This window comes from Nannospalax galili, unplaced genomic scaffold, assembly GCF_000622305.1.
Source record: "Nannospalax galili isolate Female #2095 unplaced genomic scaffold, S.galili_v1.0 scaffold762, whole genome shotgun sequence".
Classification (NCBI taxonomy): Eukaryota; Metazoa; Chordata; class Mammalia; order Rodentia; family Spalacidae; genus Nannospalax; species Nannospalax galili.
The window spans coordinates 489927-499887 of NW_008350126.1; the positions used below are offsets into that span (position 1 = coordinate 489927).

Genomic DNA, 9961 nt, shown 5'->3' on the forward strand with positions numbered 1-9961 from the left:
GGGCTGGGCTTCCTGGCCCCAGCCTGCCATTCCGCTCTTTGGGCTCTGGCACACTCAGCCCAGGTACAACACTCGACTACCTGGGACCCCAGCTTCTCCATCTCCTCCTCTACTCCCGCACACGACACGGAGGGGGAATGTCCCCCCCGACTCCCCAAGCTGGGACCCGAAGTTGACTGGCAGGCGGGAAGTTAGCTTCGGGCGCCACCTCCTGGCAGTAAAGGGCGTGTAGGGCCACGGGAAGCCGGTACCGCACAGGGCGTGAACATGCACGCACACGCGGACAGATTTGGAGTGTAAACTCCGCGGCCAGTGCGCACGTGCAGATTTGAGCGCAGTGGAGCTGCTGCTGGAGCGCGGCGGAGCCTTCAGACACCAGCCGCGCAGGCGCAGAAGACGCTCTTAGGCACTGGGGGACCCCTCCCACTTCAGATTGAGCATGCTCACCTCTGAGCACTCCCGCCCAACGCTAAAGCAAAACAAACAAAAGCTATAGGAGGAGGGCAGTTATCGGAGCGGGCAGATCGCCGGCGTGCGGTACTGCTGTCTCCTAGAAGGACGACTGACAGTTTGAAATCTCAGCTGAAGTGGGCGAGGGTCTGCAGAAAACTGGGAAGTCATCCAGCCTCGTCCTGGAGCAAATCAGGATCAACACTAGGGGGCACCCCGAAGCCTCAGAGTAAGGTGCGGATAGCAAAACCACCCGCACAGAGTAGAGGCTTCTCCCTGTAGTGAGGAAAACGCTGCCTTTTTGACGCCGAGCTCTGAGGCCCCGCCCCCATCTGTACTGCGTCCTCTTTTTGTGTAGAGATCCCGCCCTGTCCACAAAGCCCTTGGCCCCACTCATGCAGGTAGCTAAGCTTTAGTTTGCAGGAGAAAAACACTCCCTGTCCCCCTCCCGCCACCTCGCCTTAACTTCCAGTTGAGTATCTGGAAGCGGCTTGGTCTATTCAATCAACCTGTGTACTTACTACTGTCTTTTTTGAGTCGTTAGACAGGGAGGAGACGGCAAACCTTTAACCCTGCGGAAGTGTGTTCTGGTCGCCTTTGCCAACTTAGCGGCCTTTCTGTCTGGAAGCAGGAAGCAGCTGACAAATGAGAGGGTGTAGAACAAACTGGTGCGCTTGGATGAGTGAGGGCCCTAGGAGCTGGAAATCCCTATTGGCTCAATTAAGACCCGCCTCACAAACCAAAATCCTCTAAAGATTACAAAAATATGGCCCTCGGGTTGAATTTTGGCTTCTAGGTTTAATTTACTAGCATAAGGTTTGAAATTTTCTAAATTTGAATACCTTTGGCTTGTATACATTTTTTCCAGTTGGCCACCGTCCCTATCCGTTTGTTTATTTGGTTGGTTTTTTTGTTTGTTTGTTTTAGACAAGCTGGCCTGATCTGACACGATCTGCCTGCCTCTACCTCCCAAGTGCTGGGATTAAAGGCATGCCACCACACCTGGCTCTATCCTTATTTTATTACACCCATTGACTTCAATATTTTTCATGAACCGATTAGTCTCTAAAGAAGAGTTTGAGCATGGTAGCACACACCTGCATCCCAGCTATAAAGCAGGCAGAGGCAAGAGGACCACTAAGTTCAAAAGCAGCCTAAGTCTAGGCTACATAGCTGAGAAAGGGGGAGTTTGTGATCTATTATCTGGCAAGTAACACCTGAATCTTTTTTTTTATCTATTTATTTTTTTATCTACTCTACCAATTACCTGTTAATCTCCAGCCCCCAATTCCCATTTTTAGATGCCCAAACAGCTTCACCATCTGGCCTGTAAAGAGATTTATTCCTCTTTTCCAAGTGCCAAGTCTTACACCTGGCCCCACTGAGAGTGGTGCTGCTCAGAAACCAATGTTCTCATCTGTCACGGTCACTTTAAATGCATACCAGGCACAAGTCCAGAAACGTCAGCAGAAGACGCCAGCCCTGTGTCAGATGACTATGTGTGTGTGGGGGGGGGACACAGCTCATGCAGACAGAGCCATTTTCCAAGTGCCCAGTGTATCCCAGGCATGTGGTACTTACCTTCACTAATTTTACTTGAAACCAATCCTAAGACTTCATTGCTACAGCACCAACCTACAGAGGAGGAAATGGAGGTCAGAGAGGCACACTACCTGCCCTGTGCTGATTGCTGGGACATGGCAATGGCCACTTTGAATTCTCAAATCCAGTTTTCCCTGGCTTCAAAGAGAGACAAACAAATGAAAAATAGTGACCACCTGCAGCTGTGGAGAGAAAGAAATGTATAAATTACAGATATTTGTGCAATGTCATGAAGACCAGGAATGACATGGTGTGCATGTTAGGTTGAACTGTGTGTGCACTCTTACATCTGAGTGGACATACATATGTGCTGTGCTAGTATCTGTGCTCATGGATGCTGTCTGTACGTGTCATGTGTATTCATTTAGTTATCCAACAAGGTGCACTGCACACCCCCTCTGGTCTTATAAGTGAGAAATTTCAGGGAATAGTCCTACAAGTCAATGTTCTGACAGCTCATCCCCCAGTGTCACAATCAAAAAGCTAGGTGCGGTGCTCAAGCAGGAGGATCATGAATTTGAGACTAACCTGGGCTATGCAGCAAGACCCTGACTCTCTCAAAAAGAAAGAAATAAAAGATCAAGATAATTTCAAGTTTTAAGAAGTACATAAAAGGAAGTACTAGGGACAGGCATGGTGGCACAAGCCTTTAAACCTAGCACTCAGGAGGGGGATGCAAGTATATTTCTGTGAGTTCAAGGCCAGCCTGGTCAACATAGCTAGTTCCAGGTCAGCCAGGGCAACATAGTGAGACCTTGTCTTTTAAGGAAAAAAAAAATATATATATATAATCCCAGCACTCCTAGGTGTCCAACTCAGCAGGTAAAGGTGCTTGGTACAAAATCTGATGATCTGAGTTTGATCCCTGGACCTCACATGGCAAAAGGAGAGAACCAAGTCTGGCAAGTTGTCCTCTGACCTCCACTTGAATGCGTTCCCACCACCAAAATAAATAAATGTTTTAAAAATTTAAAGAGTATAAAATTAAAAGTAAAATAAAAATAAGGTGGTGGCCAGGTCAGGTGTCTGAGGTGAGGTGGAGCTGCAACCTAAATAAGCGTGCCATGAAGCCATCTGGAGAGGGTGAATGCTGTCAGTAGGGGACTGGCTGCCTCAGTGAGTGTAAGCAGGGAAGGGGAGACCTGCCTGCCAAACCTCCCAAGAACCCCTGGGGCATCAGCCCACCCACCTGGTTCTTGCTTTCTTTCCTTTGCTGGTATTCCTACCTCCTGAACAGCTGGCCTCAACTCTGCTTGTTGAAGCTCTTTTTCTTTTGAGATTTCCTATTCCTCTGAAGCCATTTCTTCTCACAGCCTCACCATGTTCACCCACACAAGCACTCTGGAGACTCCTGCTGGGCAGCTAGCTAGAAAACTGCCTTGTCCCCCTTAATGAAGGGTTAGGGGCTGTCCCCATGTCCGTACCACTTGTCTGTCTCCCCACCCCCAGTCCCCGTAATGTGGCTTTGGGGATTTCTCTGGAACTTTATTTTTGTTTTCTCCCTTCCCTATTTATAGCTCTCTCCCCCTCCGATCCATCTCTGCATCCATCCCGTTGCCTAGAAACAGGCTCTGGGCTGAAGGTGGGGGAAGGCCAGACAGAGCCCAGGCAGGGGGAAAGGAAGAGATGTCACCCACTCCCCTCTCAGCACCACCCCCAGTCTTCCAGAAACCTACTCTGCCCTCTACCCAGCACCCACAGATATCTGTTAAATGGCAAAACAACATGTGAAATAGCAGGCCTTTGTGAAGTCCTTCACAGCTTCTAAAGGGCACGGTGATGATTTCATTCCAGCCTCTTAATAGTTTACCTTGCCAGAGGCCTGGACCCATTTTTTTCAAATGAGAAAACTGAGGCTTCAGGAAGCAAAATTTCCAAAACCAAAGCATTCTCCAAAGAAACTCCATGCTCTGAATTTGTTAGTCTTGGGATATTAATGTGAAACAGTGAAAGATTTGAAGGCACAAATAATTCCTTAGTCCTTTAACCTCAGGGTAGTAAAGAAACATGTTTAAACAATCTTGCCACATACCAAAGTCACCAGTCATACCTCTGTCATGCCTCTTACTGCCTTGACCCTGCCCAAACTATGCCATACCACTGTGCCCCTTTGATGCCCCACCATGCGCCCCAATGCTCCCTTCATACTTTCCCCAGAACCACACTTCACCGATATGGCCACCATATTCCCATCCAGTCCTCACCTTGCTCAACCACAGCTCCAGTGTTTACATTCCACAGATTGGACCAAGGAGGCAGGAGCTTTTGCTCTGGGTCTGTCATTTCACCAGCTGTGAGATGTTGATCAGCTAATACAACCTCTCAGAGCCTTGGTTTCCTGAGCTCCAAAGTGAGGATGTTCATTTCTACCCTCTGATGAAAAGGTGCTTTGTAGACAACAGAATGAGTGCAGTCAACTGAGAGTGATCAATTAGAATAGTTAACATTGTTACCATTGTCATTTTATTAGGGCAAGAGGTGAGGAAGGAGAGTCAAAATGAGTTCTGGGACTAGCCAGGGAGCTCCTGGCCCATTTCCAGGAAAAAGCTCCTTCATTTCTGGCAGAATGAGGAGCATGGGGGGAGTAATTTCTGAGAGGCTGTTCATCTGCATCTGTTTCTGTCCCCTACTGTCCCCCCACCTGCTCCCTTCCCCCTACATCCCCACCCAAGGCCCACCCCTACCTTCCAAATAGGCTTTCTGGACAGAAGGGGGAGGGGCTGCCAAGGAGCAGCTGGGCCATGATTCAGACTGAGCCACTCATCCAAATCCTGGGCCATCCCAGCCTGCAGCTGCTAGGGTGGGGAGTTGCAGAAGGGAAGGGAAGGGGTCTGTGTAGGAATCAAATTGGGATTTATTTATTTATTTATTATTTGATTTATTTGCACTACTAAGAATTGAACTCAGAGCCTTATATATGCCAGGCAAGTGCCTTACTGTTGAGTTACAACTACAGCCCACTTTTATTTCTACTTCAAGACAGCCAGGGTCTTCCTAAATTGCCCAGGCTGGCTTCAAGTTTTCGATCCTTCTGCCTCCTGAGTAACTGAGATTTTAGACCTGTGCCACTATGCCCAGCTGGTTGTGCTCAAGCCAGGGCCTCTCATGATACTCAGGGCAGCACAGTGAGGGCTAAGGAGCAGTACATATGAGGAGCTCAGGGAGATTATCATGACCGTTATTTACCTGGACTGACTCAGGGGGAGGTACGTGTATATGGCCCAATAGTGTGACTGGAGTGACTCCCAGCTTTGTCTCTCTCTAGCTGTGTGACCCTAATGAGTTACTTTTCTCTACTGCTAAGTGGGAATAGTAATTCTATCCTCTCAGTTGGCTTTCCTTAAGATGAGACAGTGATTTTGGAACACTTAGGGAACACTACCGTCATCATTACCTTAGGTGTGTATGTGTGCAGGAGGAGAGGTGTCTGCACAGCCTGAAGGAGTGTGGGGTCTGGATGCTTCTTGACAAGCATGTAAATGTGAGCTTTGCATGCCTCCCTGAAACACATGAGCTTTATGCAAAAATGTTACAGAAAGTTGAGTCTGTGGGCTCCGGCCCACCATAACCCTAATACACACATGAGCACACACACAAACACACACAATACATAAAATCCTCAGGGGTTGCGATTTGGTGAAACTCAGCCTAGACCAGAACCAGTGTACAGGCAAAGGGGACAGGAACTATGGATTTTATTTAATCGGCCATCTCAAACCTTTTCCAAAGCCTTTATCTTCAAGCAAAGCTGGAATAGGGTTATCTAGTTAGTCCCTGAGGGTGTGTGCTGGGTATGAACTAGGATTGTGTTTGATGAACTAGACATAAACATGACATGGAAGAGAGAGAGAGACAGAGACAGAGACAGAGAGAGACAGAGAGACAGAGGAGAGAGAAGAAGAGAGAACTCGAAATACACACTGCATGTGCTGCAGAGCACGTTCGTACAGGCACTCACAGGGTGGCACTGGGGGCTGCCTGCTGTCTCTGCTCTGATACAGTCTGCTTGTCTCCATGGTGCCTGTTGCCACACATGCTCGCTTTTCAGAAAGTCGCTAGGATTGTTTATTCCACCCCCAGCCTGGGCACCCGCCAAGGAGCTGCAGGCACTTGTTTATCTTCTGGTGCATACGGATGTGTATGGCTCCCCAGAGGCAGTCCAACCAGAGATAGGAGCACATACATACATGGGTGTGGGCGACCATGTGGGTTGTTACAGGGTGAGCCGGTGTCCTATGTCTAGGCAGACTCTGTCTATATAGGGACATAGATAACCCTCTTGGCAACCTCAGGTAACCACATTACCAACCTAGCACCCCCTAAAGCTCCAAGAAAGTATGAGAGGTTACATTTGCCTTGGGTTTGATTCCCTGCTCCACCCTATTCCCAGAATGAATTACTGGACAGGGTTTGCCTAGACCTAGGTCACTATCTATTCCATAGATGAGTACAGAGGTAGTCCTCTAAGAAAAACTGCATCCTTTTCACATGAAAAAGGATGCAGTGCTGGACTTGCCATAATAGTGGTGTCCTCCACAAGGGCTATACTATGCCAGGCACTTGAAGACCTCTGGAAGCCTAAAGTTACATATGGTGAAGTGAGGCTCAGAGACCTCAGTCAAGGCCACACAGCTAGCAACTGATGAAGCCAACACTGAGCGCATATGGGCTGCTTTCCTGCCTGTTTTCAGCTCTTTATCTGCCTTAGCAAGTGTCTAGAAATGTTTTTATTAACAAGTCCCTTTGGAACAAAAGTGGTCAGAGGGCACAGAAGAGGACACAGATGGAAAGAGGTCCTAACTGTACCCTCACAGATGGTACAGAGGTCTGACCCAACCACTTCAATGTCTGACCGTTTTTGTGCCCACCAGGACTCTCAACAGTCTACCCTGTCTTTGTCAAAGAGAAATGCTCAGACTGCTGGAACTATTTTTCCTGGAATGCCTAAGAAGCAACACATAGTCACATGAACAACCCAAAGACAGCCTTTAAGCAACATCTGCCAGATGCTGAGACATGTATATCTCAGATCCCTTACCTTTGGCCAGAGAATTTCTGAAGTGCACATATTCCATTTTCCAAGACATTTTCCCTACAGAATTAAGGTTCATTCACACACAGTGGCAACCAGCTTAATAACTTCTCATTGGCCTCGTTTCCTTCCTGGGTCATGTTTTCACTCCCCTGCTGGTGTCCTTGCACTTCACAAATAAGCCACAAGTCTTTCATCTTCATCTCAGGCTCTCTGAGGCATCCCAAGGATCTGGATCCTACCTCTCCCTCCAGGCCCCTGCTCTCCCTCACTGGCATCTTCCCCTTTCCCTTCCCTCTGCCCTGGGCCCCTCTCATCTCAATATCATATCTTTCAGTAGAAGCTGTCATATTTCCTCCTCCTCCTCTTCCTCCTCCTCCTGCTGCTGCTGTTCCTCCTCCTCTTCCTCTTTCTCTCTATCTTTATAACAGGGTCTTGAGTATCCCTGGTTATCCTTGAATTCCTGATCTGCCTGCCTTCACCTCTGAAGGTCTAGGATTACAGGCCTGTGCCATCACACTTCTTTCCTTTCTCAGGGGCCAAACTTCTTGGAAAAGATGTCTACTTGCTCACTCTCCTTTCTTTCCTCTCATTTGTGCAGCAATCTGGTGTTCCTTGGGTGGACTGAAGGCCCTTATGCCTCCCTGTTTGGTCAGTACTCTTCCTCCATATGCTGACTTCCTCCTTGACCTCCATCATCAGCTCTCAAGTTGATGGACTTTCTAGTCTGCCTCTAGCTATGGCTACTTCAGAACTCAACTCTGGACTTATATCTCAGGGTGACCATCCCATAAGCTCCTCCTTTCCCCAATGCTCATTCAGGGCATGTCCTCCATCCTCAAGGTGGAAACTTAGAAAGGAGCCTCAGAATCTTCTCTCCTTCAGCATCTACATCCACCTCATGACCAAGGCCAATTGAGTCCCTCCCCTAAAATGTCTCCTCTTCACCCCAGAAAAGGCTGTCAGTCTTCAGTTATTATCACCCCTCCCTGAACCATGGCCACAGACTTCCCAGTGTGGATTGGTTCTGCTTCAGTCTCATTCTGCCCCAGGGAGGAACAATGCCACTTTTGATGTCTCAAGAGCCTCCCTAAACCTCAGTTACTTAATCTGTACAACGGAGCCAATGATGCTCACCTTAAAGAGGGAGGTGCGTGGGGGATGAAGTGATGACTATTAACAGGGTTTGTAAACTGAAGCCAAGTGCCCTCTTGGGCAATCAATGAGCCATTTTCAGCACCAATAATATTAGAGAGCAGGTTTGTTGTGTGCTGTCCATGGTCCTGGAACCGGTCTGCAGTCTGAGTTTTCTCCTTTCCATGCCTGTCCCGTAGATTTTATTTTATTGTTTTGTGGGTTTTGATAGGCACAGTCTTGCTATGTAGCTCTGGGCGGCCTAGAACTCGGGATGTCCACCTGCTTCAGCCTATGATTACAGGTGTGTGTCCCTACACCTCGAATTTCCCATGGATTTTAAATCTTCACTTGCTATCTAGTTTAATTAAGATAAGGTGATCAAATGAGTCATCAGACAAGGGTTAACCCTAACCCTAAGACAGAGTTAAGTGTAAAACTGCAGGAAGTAAGCCGGGCGTGGTGGCGCACACCTGTAGTCCCAGCACTTGGGAGTCAGAGGCAGGTGGATCTCTGTGAGTTCAAGGCCAGCCTGGTCTACATAGTGAGTTCCAGGCCAGGTGGGGGTGGGTACAGGGAGACCCTGTTTTAAAAAGACCAAAAAAAAAAAAGGACCTTTTGGTATGTTAATTCTATCAGAATAACATGATTCTTTTTTAAAAAGCTGGGAGTATGAGATAAAGTACGCAGGATTAGACTACCTAGCAGCACCTACCTCAGGGAAAGGTCTCTGGAAGTGATCCCATTTCAAAAGCTTCAGGTATGCATAATTCTGAATGGCAACAGGGTTTAGCATGGGAGCATCCCCAGAGCCAGAAGCCCCTCCCCCAGCTGGCAAGACTTTGTACTTTTGAGTCGTAAGTTCATCTGAGGCCTCTTAATCCCACAACTACTAACTAGCTGTGTGACTACAAACAAATAATTCATCTGTATTTGAAAATGTGACTACAATACATTAACTTGCTCCTGAATGATTAGATATTGAAGGTACTGAAATATATAAACCAAACTTTAGCTCTGTGTCTGTGCCCAAGAGTTTCACTAACGTTTGTTACTATTTTTAGTAGGAGGCTTCACAGTTCAGGCGCAAGGAGGCTTTATCACTTCCAAGACAATTACAGAGTTGCATTCTCATCTGAGAAGTCGAAGGAGGAGGGTCCCATTTCTATGCCAGGAAATGGGGTGGGAGAGGCAGTGAGCCCTTAAGCCTTCCTCAGTTCGCCCAACAGTAAACCCCTAGACATCTACTTTAGGCGCCTTCTTCCTTCCAAGACCTCTGTGAGCTGATCAATGTTCGTCCCATTTACAGACTAAGAGGTGAGATGATTCGTTCCAAGGAATCCAGGAAGGGAACTTGGACGGAAGCGCGGACGGACACCCTGTTGGCAGGCCAGCAGAGGAAGACTGGAAGGCGCCACCACCGCTGGTCCCCGACACTCGCGGGAGCGTGGGCAGCGGCGAGACAAAGGGCCGGGGGTGGGGCGGTGCGGGGGCCGCGAAGGCCGGAAGTAAGGCCGAGGGAGGCGGGAAATTTCCTCACAGAGGCGGCTTGGAGATCGCGACAACCTGGGTCCTGGGGCAGGTGGCTGCTCGAGTTCGAGCAGCGACTCCCCCCGCGGTACAGCCCGAGCGCTCGGGGGCGGGGAGCCGCGGCGGTCGGGCGGGGTCTCGGGCCCGCGGCGCCCCGGGGCAGTGCAGGGGCCTTGTCCTCTCCGGAGCGCCCCCTGCCGGCCGCGAGGCCGC

At 48.9% G+C, this 9961-nt stretch overlaps 1 protein-coding gene across 1 annotated transcript in view; it reads left to right on the forward strand.

Annotated features, from left to right (window-relative positions):
- The first annotated feature begins 9146 nt into the window (after positions 1-9146).
- Positions 9147-9961, forward strand: part of Gprin1 (G protein regulated inducer of neurite outgrowth 1) — a 14475-nt gene continuing 13660 nt past the window's right edge. Inside the window, exon 1 of the mRNA XM_008847311.2 lies at positions 9147-9535. The gene's annotated coding sequence lies outside the window, so the exon portion shown is untranslated. The remainder of the gene's footprint in view (positions 9536-9961) is intronic.